General features: G+C 36.9%; 1 long non-coding RNA gene and 1 other non-coding gene across 2 annotated transcripts; one reads left to right on the forward strand and one right to left on the reverse strand.

Moving 5' to 3' along the window:
- The first annotated feature begins 5,436 nt into the window (after positions 1 to 5,436).
- LOC145557023 (small nucleolar RNA R71) lies at positions 5,437 to 5,543 on the forward strand. Its single transcript, XR_014092106.1, has one exon. It is a non-coding gene; the product is annotated as a small nucleolar RNA R71 (small nucleolar RNA).
- Positions 5,544 to 8,753: 3,210 nt separating this feature from the next.
- On the reverse strand, positions 8,754 to 10,293 carry LOC145556044 (uncharacterized). Its single transcript, XR_014091696.1, has 2 exons — positions 9,220 to 10,293; positions 8,754 to 8,927 (listed from the first exon to the last, which is right to left on the reverse strand). It is a non-coding gene; the product is annotated as an uncharacterized LOC145556044 (long non-coding RNA).
- Between the last annotated feature and the right edge of the window lie 1,581 nt (positions 10,294 to 11,874).

Here is an 11,874-nt window from a genome sequence, read left to right on the forward strand (position 1 = left end):
GAACACTTGCCCTTTCGTACACTTTTATTTATTTATTTATTTCTTATTTTTGCTATTGCTTTCTTTTGAATTTGCTCAAGCTTTCTTTAGAACGGCATAAGTTGCACACCATCCCATCCCTAGGTTAGATAGATGTATGTTGAAAAAAGAAAGGTCTATCGTTAGACGAGGCTCAAAGTGGTTTATGAAGAAAGGATTTGTAAATTAGAAAGGCGAAAGGAGATATGATGTGGCTACAAGGGTGCCTCAAATCATTGGTATACCTTGTGCTTAATTCGACATGGTTTTTTTTTTTTTCTTTTTTTTTTTTTTTTTTGTATTTGATGCAATGCAATGTGATGATCATGTGCAAGGAAATAAATGCTCATTTAATTAGAAGAAAATAAAGAATCTACAAAGTTAATCTAAGGAAAGGAAAAAGGCGCCTATTCTAGACTTATTGGGGAAAGAAAAGATGAAAAAGAAATAGAAAAAAAAAAGGCCACGAAATCTTGTCGTTGCAGCTCGCCTCTTGTCTTGTGTTTCTTCCCTTATCATTACTCGCTTTTCTTGTTAACTGGAGGTATGGGAAGCTTGTTGTTATCAATCAAATACTGAATGGCCTCCTTTAGCTTCCAACAGCTCTCAGTAGTATGACCCCTACCTTGGTGGTATTTGCAGTGTTCGTCTGGATTCCAACTAGGCAATCTTTTCTTAAGCGGGGGATCTTTGGTAGGTCCAATGGGAGTAATGATTCCCTTGGCATGGAGTCGATCGAAAGCATCATCGTAGCTAATTCCAATAGGGGTAAATTCCCTTTTCGGTTGTTTTCGATTATCCATGGCTAGGATCTCAGTAAGGTCGAAAGTACCAACGCTCTTACTAGAGTAGGTGTTTTTGGAAGAAGAAGGATAGTCGTTCTTCTTCCTTTTACAGCTACTGTTACCATTGTTGCTAATCTTGGCCTTCTTGTCGCGTGGAGGAACATGAAGGAGATTTGAATCAATGAAATCTTGAACACGATCCTTGAGGGCGAGACACTTTTCAGTAGTGTGACCGCGACCTTTATGATATCGACAATAGGAATTTGGATCCCAATTAGGAGAACGTTTTTCAGATGGAGGGTCTTGACTAGGACCAATGGAGTATGCACAACAAATAATGCACAATTAGTCAAGTAGGCACAATATGATGCAATGAGTTCGCAACCTAACCATGGCTCTAGTTCTCTAAAGTTCGGGATATGGTTTAGTCAAATAGGGTCCATGGTTAATTGTCCAGATGCACCGCGTAGAAGCCTAACTGTGAAGGGTTAACGCGTGTGGATAGAACACCGCGAGTTTTTTAGAAAAAACTCAATTCCATGGTTTGGTGAATTCAACCTCTCAGATGTACCCTTTGTTTCCAGGAGCGTTCAATCGGGTAGATAGAGCATGAATTCCCAGAGGGTTATGTCCATATGTAGAACACATATGGGTTTCAGAAAAGTGAGAAAAAATTCAGTCAGGAAGTAGGATCGAGCAAACAATACGAAAAACCGGTCGAAATTAGAACGCATATTTCTGGCTCGGTATTGGGGGAAATTGGCGCCAGCAAACAGAGACTGGCGCCAACTTTTAACTGTACGCCTGGCGTCAATACTGGCGTCTGGCGCTACGGCTAAAAGTATGGCGCCAAGCTCTGGCCCCTGACGCTACTTCCCACATGCCTCAGCAGCTTTCTGTGCTCAATAAAATCATCCAGTTTCACGCGGTGTTATTTCAGTCCTAGTTGTGAAAGACATTTCTCAAATTTCCTACATGTAAAATCCTATGTTTTTGACTCATTACGGATGGTCTTTCCAATGAGAACCTTTTTATGCATATGCCACAATGTTAATCAAAATTACGCACATGAAATACTTAGAACTTTTCGAGTCTCATCCACTCATTCTAAATCATTGCCGAAACAAATTCAGGAATTAAAGTAGAAATCCTCCCCAGTGGAGTCGCCAAAAACTGTAGGGAATAATTTCAAGCCTTTAAAATCCCACTAGCTTGAACCCCACTGTGATCATACACTAAAGTACGGTGGCGTCCAAAAGGGAAGAAGATAGAGCAAAAGAGTCGCCAACAAGTTTTTAAGGAACTTGTAAACCGTTCACGAGGTGAAGGTTACACCCCTTAACGATCCAAGAGATCGTCAACTCCATAAGGTCATGAACCAAATAAGGGTTCGGGGATGATGGTACAAATCCAACCTAAAAGAGATTGAACCTGCCCTAATAATAGGCCTCTACTTTATTCTGCTCGTATTCATGTGCGCTTTCTGATCAACATACAATCAATAGGATTAACCCTAAACCTGTTTAATCTATGTTGGTTGAATTTAATGCACAAATAAACTATTATTGGCGATCACTTGAAATTATAATCACAATTAACCCTAAAAAGATTATTAATATCTTATTAAGCGTGATTGCAAATACCAATTCCCTTTAAACATACATAAAAGGTGTGATCAAGCAATAACAATTTAAAATAATATGTATCAAGAAACATAATAAATAATCAACATCATTAATAATAATAATATCAATCATAATCATAATCATATTAAAGCATAGCAAGATCCTAGGCATGATACTAACAAGATTAATAACAAACCCTAGCATGTCACTAAGCAATAAAAATCAAATCTTTAGCCCTAACATGATACTAACAATCATAAATATTAGGAAGAGAACAAAAGGTATCAAACTTTTAATCATACTAAATATTAAAGTTACCCTAGACATGATACTAGGAATCAAAATAACAATCTAAGCATGATTTCTATATCATAATATCAATTAAACCATTAAAGTACTTACTTGGATGCCTCGTACCTCTTTCTAATAACAAAATACACACATTAGTAACTTCAAGGAAAATAATAATCAAAACAATTAAATTAAATAATTTAAATAGAGATTTGGGACCAAACCCTCAGAAATTAAAACCTTTCACGTCTAGGGCGAAGGCAACTTCGAATATGGCTAGGTGTTTCTAGATCTAATGAATGGGGAATTTTGTATGAAAACCAAAGTTTAGAAAAGAAAGAATGAATGAAGAGATGAATGAATTAAAAGAATTTGATGAATGATTGAGAGTTGATGAAGACTTAAGAATAAGGAGAATTGGTGAATGATAGATGTAGTTGATGAAGACAGTTAAGGAGAATTCGTGAACAAAAATGGAGTTTTTGATACGATATTTATAGAGAAAATCATCCAAAAAAGATAATTTATCAAAACAGAGTATGAAGACCACAAATCCACCTTGGCGCCAGACCTGGCTTATTGGCGCCAGGAACTGTGGCTAGCGCCAGGCGCCAATTCTGGCGTCTGGCGCTGATCTTGATTCCAGGCGCCAAGGCCTGGGGTTGGACGCCAAACCGGATTTTAACGCGTTTTCGAAAATCTGATAATTTTACCGTACTGGAAGATAAAATAATATAATTTCGGTCGAAAATGCTATTTGATCTAATTAAAACTCTGAAGAATCCTAATTGAATTAAAAATGATAAAACCTTCTAGAATGTTCTAGAAGACCAAAACCATTCCTAATTACATTAGGAATGATAAATCATATTAGGCCCTCCCCTAGATCATTGGGCCGTACTTAAAACTCAAACCGGGCCCAGTTTAGTAAATTGGCCATAAATTCCTCAATATTCATCGGAATTGGGCTTATAATATATCGTTGGAAAGGTCTTTGCAAGCCCCATCCAACTACACCACTATTGGACCCATATTATGGACCAACCAAACTGTATTGGCTGTTTTCTTAAAAATAAAGTTTTCAAAAACAGGGAGAAGAGAAAAGAAAAGAAATAAAACTTTCCGCAACACTAGACCTTTCCACACTTTCGTTTCATTCGATTATGATTCGACGTGAAAGGTACTCATCACTGGGTTTGGTTTTGGGGAGACACAAATGGGTGTCTACAGGTATATAAAATTTACCTACTCTAACAGGAACATCCTCTAAAACACCTAAGGGGTATTTGAAAGAGCGGTCAGCCATTTGTAGAGTAATATTAGTAGATTTTAATTTACCCATATTCAACTTGGAACACACAGATAATGGCATAACACTAACGCTAGCACCCAAATCACACAATGCATTATCAATCATTAGATTGCCGATATGACAAGGGATAGAAAAGCTACCCGGATCTTTTAATTTAGGTGGAGATTTATTTTGAAGTACGGCACTACACTCTGCAGTGAAAGCTACTGTCTCTACCTCATTAATAGACCTTTTTCTTATCAATATTTCTTTCATAAATTTTGCATATGCAGGAATTTGTGTGATTAATTCAGTGAAGGGAACTGTTACCTTTAGATCTTTTACCATCTCCAGAAACTTACCAAACTGCTTGTCCAAGTTTGTCTTCAAGTGACGATTGGGGAATGGAAGTTTGATAACTGGATTTGGAGAATTATTGCTCTTATCTGGAGTGGCCACCTTCCATGGAGTCGTATCCTGCAATGTAGAATTAGATATATAAGTACTATGCTTTAGCCCTGCAGGGCTATTAGCTACATTGTCAGGTTTAACGGAATCAAGATTAGCATTATTTATTAAAACAGGTTCATCATCTCTAGGCATAGGGGGCCCTTCATGGTTTGAACCACTCCGTAGAGTAATTGCATAGGCTTGATCCGTAGGCCTGGTCGGCTGTGCTGGCAGAGCTCCCTGTTGGCGGGCTTGTAGAGTTGCGGAAAGTTGCGTAATTTGATTATCTACAATTTTATTGTGTGCTAGAATTGAATCAATTTGTGCATCTCTACTCTCCATGTGCTTCTGCATATTAACCAGCATCGCTCTAATTTCTACCAAAGCAGGGTCGGAAGATGAGGAGGGTTGTTGTGGTTGGTTCTTCTGGCCAGCATTGGGATGGAAATATTTCTGTTGTTGTTGTTGTGGCGCCTGTGGTTCTTGTGGTGGTGGATTTTGAACATTAGTACTCCGGTACGAAAGGTGCGGATGATTCCGGTACCCAGGATTGTAGGTGTTGGAGTATGGGTTATTCTGCCTATAAGCTTGAAAGGCATTAAATTGCTCCACAGAACTCTTGCAATCTTGTTAACAATGACCTATAATTCCACAATTTTCACAGAAAGCCTCATTAGCATTATTATTAATTGCAGAAACATTAGCTACATTAGCAGTGCTAAGATTATCTAATTTCTGGCAGATAGAGGTTAATTGAGCTTGCAAAAAGGATACGGAGTCAACACTATGCTTCCCCTTGTTAGCAAAGCCTCTAGGATTCCCATATTGGGAATTATGTATTGCCATATCTTCAATAACCTGACCTGCATCATCAACATTAAGATTCATAAACCTCCCACTAGCTGCAGAATCTAAAATTATTCTAGATGAATTTCCAATGCCATTGTAAAAGGCTTGGATTAACTGTCATTGTGCCAAATTATGGTGGGGGCATTCTCTTTGTAGGTCCTTGAACCTCTCCCAAGCCTCATATAAAGTTTCATCGGCATCTTGGGCAAAGTTCTGAATTGCACTCCGTAGTACGGTTGTTCTCTCTGCAGGATAATACTTGTTATAAAAATTCAAAACAAGAGTTTCCCAGTCAGTTATACCAAGTGCAATTCTATTTAAACCATTAAACCATAATTTGGCTTTTCCAGTTAAAGAGAAAGGAAAGAGAATCTCCCTGATTTGGTCTTGTGTGACCCCGGCTTGCCTGATGTTATTACAATACTGACAATAGTCTGCAATGTGAAGATTTGGGTCTTCACCCTTAGCTCCACTAAATTGCTTCTTCTCTATCATCGTAATAAATTGAGGTTTAATCTCAAATCGTACCCCATCAAGAGCCGGAGTGGGAGTGAGATGTGGAAAATCTGTAAGCTTTGGTTGTGAGTAATCACTAAGCTTCTTTGGAGCCGTCATCTCAGATTCTTGATCTGATGATACCTCTGAATCGCTAGAACCAGTTGGAGGATCTCGGTGATTATTATTATCACCAGAATCCGCCAGAAGTTGCTTGTAAAGATTCTTCTGTCTATGGAAGGATCGTTCGATCTTAGGATCGAATGGGACGTACCCTGATCTGGAACACCTGGGCATAAAAAAAAAAAAACTAAAAGAAAATATGAGACTTGCCTCAAAGAACTAATGTTCTCTGAGACAAAAAGAAATAACCTAGACTACAAAAATAATCAGAAATAAAAATAAAACCGTTTCCCCGGCAACGGCGCCAAATTTTGACAGGGTAAAGTCGTATCCCCTAATAAAAAGTAATTCCTAAATCCTCTAACTAATGTAGATAGGGAAGTAGGGTCGAATCCACAGAGAAACAAGTCTTTCTATTCCTAATTAATTAAAGTAATCTAAATTATAAAGTAACTAATATGTAAATTTGGATAATAAACTAAACTACGGAGATTAAGAATAAGGAGAAAACAATATATAAAAGGATCTAGGGCATAGGTTTACCAATAAATAATATTCCGAGGTAAAATATAATAGTCAATCATCAATGCATGCATTAATCAGATCATAAAGGGCTTTCGCTACGTATTACAATCACACAATTAATTTACCGGTATTAAATCTCATCTTTCGAATCTCAACTCAACCATTTATAAATTAACCTGCCTATTGAAACTAGACCTAAACATCAATTCTCATCTGGCGAATCTCGAATCGATATTGTTAAACTCATGCATAAAAGATCTGCGCAAATCTAGTCATAGAGCATTAAATCAATCAATAGGAAATTAATCTAGCATTGACAATTAACAACAATAAATTACCTGTCATATTATTTATGGATCCCCACAAACCCTAGAAATAAAACTACTCACAAATAATTAAATCTAAACAAATCAAAGCAATAAAACAAGACATGATCAAAGGAATAAAATAAACAACTAAGATTAAGAGAAGAGAAATCATTACCAAATAAATCTGGAATTAAGAATAGAGTTAAGAACAAAATATATGAGAGAGAAACTAATCTAAAAGCTAAGTAGAGAGAGAAAATCTAAGAGAATAATTAAGAGAGAGTAAAAGAAGATCCTAAACTCGTTTTACGGAGAGGTATTTATACTCCGTAAGAATCCTAAACTAAAACAAACTTAAACGACGCTAATCGTGTCCTAACAATAACACGCGCCCGATCGGGCGCGCCTTTTTAGCTAACCAAATGCCCTGGTATCACATATACCGAGCCCTTAATCACCGATTCGATGGCTCTAACCGGCCCTGGGCTATAAAACTGGTCGCGCTTCTCCAGTGCTCGTAATTGCTCCATAATAAATCGAGAAAATGCTCCAAAAGTGCAAATCCCTGCAAAAGTTAACCAAATCTACGAAAACACTAGAAAACACTAATTAGTAATAAAAGTGGCTCTAAAGAGCCAAAAACACTACTAATTATGACCAAGGGACGGGGGTAAACCACTATATAAAATAGACACATCAATAATATGTGTGATAATTGGCTTAGATGATTGTAAAGTCAATTTTGTTATGAGTGGTTTGGGGTTCGAATCTCCGAGTATTCATATTTTTAATAACATGAGATGTGGCGTTATGAAGTGTTTGTGAAGTGATCTTGCAAAGTGACATGACTACATGAATTGTTTGTGAAGTGACATGACGTAATATAATAGAGTCTATGTGGCACATGGACGATGATTTTATAAACGACTTTTAATATATTAGTATAGATTTTTACATTACCACTTCAAGTTTTTTTTATTGTATTATACCTAGAGATGTCAATTCGGGTAAACGGGTCTGGTTTGGGTTGGGTAAGAGTGGGCTGGGTCAATTCGGGTTAATGTCGTAACATATGCGGGTCGGGTTCGGGTTGGTTCATGCTTGAGTCGGGTCACGTCGGGTCATATATATTATCGGGTTTAGGTCGGGTTAATAATATAAAAAAGGTGGGATGACTGTGATCACTAATGAAAAAAATGAATTAATTCCCACTAGAACTGTAACAGGGTGGCGTATGTGTATTGATTATCGTAGACTAAATATCGCCACTAAAAAGGACCACTTCCCTCTTCCCTTTATAGATCAAATGCTTGAGAGGTTAGCTAACCATAAATTCTTTTGCTATTTGGATGGGTATTCGGGATTTTTCCAAATTCCGATTCACCCTGAAGATCAGGAAAAGACAACTTTTACATGCCCTTACGGCACTTTTGCTTATCGTAGAATGCTTTTTGGTTTATGTAATGCACCCGCTACCTTTCAACGTTGTATGATGAGCATCTTTTCTGATTTCATAGAGTCTATTATGGAAGTTTTTATGGGTGATTTTAGCGTCACTACTACAAAAAATGGCAAAGAGACCCGTTAAAATATGCCTGAGAAACCGCCTCACAACGGGTCTCTATCGCAGGGGTCTGTTTGATAAAGGGACCCGTTCGTTAGAGGGGTATGTTTTTAAGGACAAAGAGACCCATGGTAAGTGAAAGCAGGTATGTTATATATGTTTTGAAATAAATATTTTAGAAGAAAAACAGACATGTTATTTGAGGTAGGGGTCTGTTTGGTGGGTATCTAACAGACCTACTATGTCAGATAACAGCTCTCTTTATTCTCCAACTTTTTAAAAAAAAATAAAAATTTTGCTTTTTATTTGGTGTGGGCGGGTTTGCTTTTGAATTTTGAAAATTTTGTTTATTTGCAATATAAAAACTAGCGGATAAATCAATTAAGTAAACTGTAATTTTCAGTTTATGACCACAGGAATAACAATGGATTAAAATAAAATTGATGTGATACAAAAAAATATCCAACATAATATGCAACAAAAAAATGAATTTACAGAAATTTACAATTATAATTACATTAATAAAGACTTGAATACTCCATTTTCCAACTCCTTTTTCATCTCCTTTTGATTGAGCATTTCTTGTGAAGAAATCACACAAATCTGACAAAAAAAATAAGACAAATTGCTCTTAATAAAATTATATGAAAGCTACAGTAGTACTCGCATAATTTTATTAGTGATCCGACAGAAAATAAAAAAGGTAATTAATTATGTGACATTTAGCCATTAAGATAACGTACCTACCACCAAAACTCTATTAAACTTATAAACAATATAATTACCCAGATGAGCATAATAAGACAATGTAGAAGAACACAATGTTTAACTCACAAATCAGACATACCCAGAAACTATTTTCCAAAGCTTTCAGCCCAAAACAGATTAGAGTTACCTTCGAAAGCCAAAACAATGTCGTCCTCAACAATCTCAGGAAGAACCCACTTTTCCTTCGACCAAACACCAGACCCATAAGGCCAATTTGTCTTCCCAACTCGCGAATTGAAAAGGGATTTCCAGTAACGTCCAACAATCCGTCGGAGCGAGAGTGGGAAACGATCTCATCGAGGGAGTAGGACTCGGTGGAGTCAAGTGGCGCGTTGAAAAATAAAATTAATAATGAAAATAATCTGAAAAATAGAGTACCAAAAAATAGATAGAGGATGAAAATAATCTGAAAAATAATCAACTAATTAACAACATACTACATAGAAACCAATTACTAGTGATAACCGAAGAAAAAAAGCAAATGAAATTAGAGTTAGATGAGTAAAAAATAAAATAAAATAAAATATAGGTAGTATAAATCTTACCAAACAGTTATTCGATATACGGTGACTGACATTAAGCAAAAATTCATAGAATTTAAGATTATGAGAGTAATCAGGCACTCTAAAGACTAGCAAATTCATCAACAAATCAGATCTAAAAAATCAATCATTTTCATCCAATAATAACTCACTTTTACCAAATCAAATACAATTGCCGAAAAAAAAGCACTAATATTGAAATTCAGTAATATTCCACCCACATAAATCATAACTTGTATATATATGGCAAAATTAACATTGGTATTTCATCAAAAGATTCTTTGATTCACAGCAAAAATTCTAAAATTAAGAACGAAAATCATAACAAAACTCAAAGTATTCCTTGAGAAATAAATTAAAATGGACAAACTCTGATTTTCTATGAGAAAGTGACGGCGAGAAGGACACCTCACACCACCACACCACCAGCGAGAAGCCGCGGAACGCCGGACCAAAAGGAGGAATGAGAAACCGAGAAAGGGAAGGACCCAAAAGAGAGAGAAATAAAGCGGATCTAGGATTGTAATGGAGAACCCATTGTTGTAGATAGAGAGAGCTTTTATCACTTTCAGAAAAGGAAAGCGGCGTGAAGAGGATGAATTGTGATGAAAATTGAAATGGGGAATATGAAGAGAAAGAATAGGGTTTTGTTATCAATCCTTTAAGTGGTGGGCCCTTACACATATAAGAGACCTGTTAATTCAATTACGGGTCTCTTATTTTTTTTCCTTCCATCTTTTGGTGGGCCCTTTGATACATAAGAGACATGTTATCTCTAATATTAGATCTATTATATAAAGAGAGTCGTTGAATTAATTAACGGGTCTTTTATTATAGGTTCCTTTGACCATTTTTGTAGTAGTGCGTGTATAGTTCTTCATTTGATTCATGTCTAATTAATCTCGCTAAAATTTTAAAACGATGTGAAGAATGCAATTTAGTTCTAAATTGGGAGAAATGTCACTTTATGGTGACAGAGGGAGTAGTTCAAGGTCACATTGTATCTGATAAGGGCATACAAGTAGACAAAGCTAAGATTTCAGTGATTGAGCAATTACCTCCCCCAATTAATGTTAAGGGAGTTAGAAGTTTCTTGGGTCATACGGGATTTTATCGCCGCTTTATCAAAGATTTTTTTAAAATTGCTAAACCACTGACTCATCTTTTGCTTAAGGATGCTCCTTTTATTTTTAATGACGAGTGTCTTGAGGCTTTCAACAGGATTAAGCAGGCTTTGATATCGGCACCCATCATATGTGCTCCCGATTGGAATCTTCCTTTCGAGATCATGTGTGATGCAAGTGACTTTGCGCTAGGAGCCGTGCTCGGACAAAGAAAGAACAAGGTTTTTCATGCTATTTATTATGCAAGCAAAACTTTGGATGAAGCCCAAGTCAACTATGCCACTACGGAGAAGGAGTTTCTTGCTGTTATATATGCTCTAGAAAAATTTAGATCATATCTTGTTGGTTCTAAAGTCATTGTTTTTACTGACCATGCAGCGTTGAAGTACTTGATAGCTAAGGCGGAATCAAAGCCAAGGCTACTCCGATGGGTTCTTTTGCTCCAAGATTTCAACATCAAAATTAAAGATAAAAAGGGAGCGGAGAACGTAGTGGCAGATCACTTGTCACGCATCAGGTATGATGAGGGTAAGGATTCTCTTCCTATAGATGATTCTTTCCCTGACGACAACCTATATGCAGTTGTAGAGCAACACCCATGGTATGTCGATTTTGCTAATTATTTAGTGGGTTGTACTCTACCTCCTAACTTGTCCTACCAACAAAAAAAGAAATTCCTTTCTGATGTTAAACATTATTTTTGGGATGATCCTTTTTTGTTTCGTGAGTGTGCAGATGGATTATTTCGCAGGTGTGTTCCCGAATGGGAAGTCCACGGTGTGCTTACTAGTTGCCACACCTCACCATATGGAGGACATCATGGCCAAGATTAACGAGTCATGTTTTTATTGGCCTACAATGTTTAAGGATGCTAACATGTTTGTGCAGGCTTGTGACTCTTGCCAGAGGACTGGCAACATCTCGCGGCGGCATGAGATGCATCAAACTGGAATTTTAGAAGTCGAAATTTTTGATGTTTGGGGTGTTGATTACATGGGACCGTTCCCTTCTTTAAAAGGGAACCGCTATATTCTTGTCGTCGTCGACTATGTATCCAAGTGGGTTGAGGCCATCGCTACTCCTACCAATGATGCCAAGGTGGTCCACAGACTTTTT

This window comes from Chenopodium album, chromosome 8 (assembly GCF_948465745.1).
Source record: "Chenopodium album chromosome 8, dcCheAlbu1.1, whole genome shotgun sequence".
Classification (NCBI taxonomy): Eukaryota; Viridiplantae; Streptophyta; class Magnoliopsida; order Caryophyllales; family Amaranthaceae; genus Chenopodium; species Chenopodium album.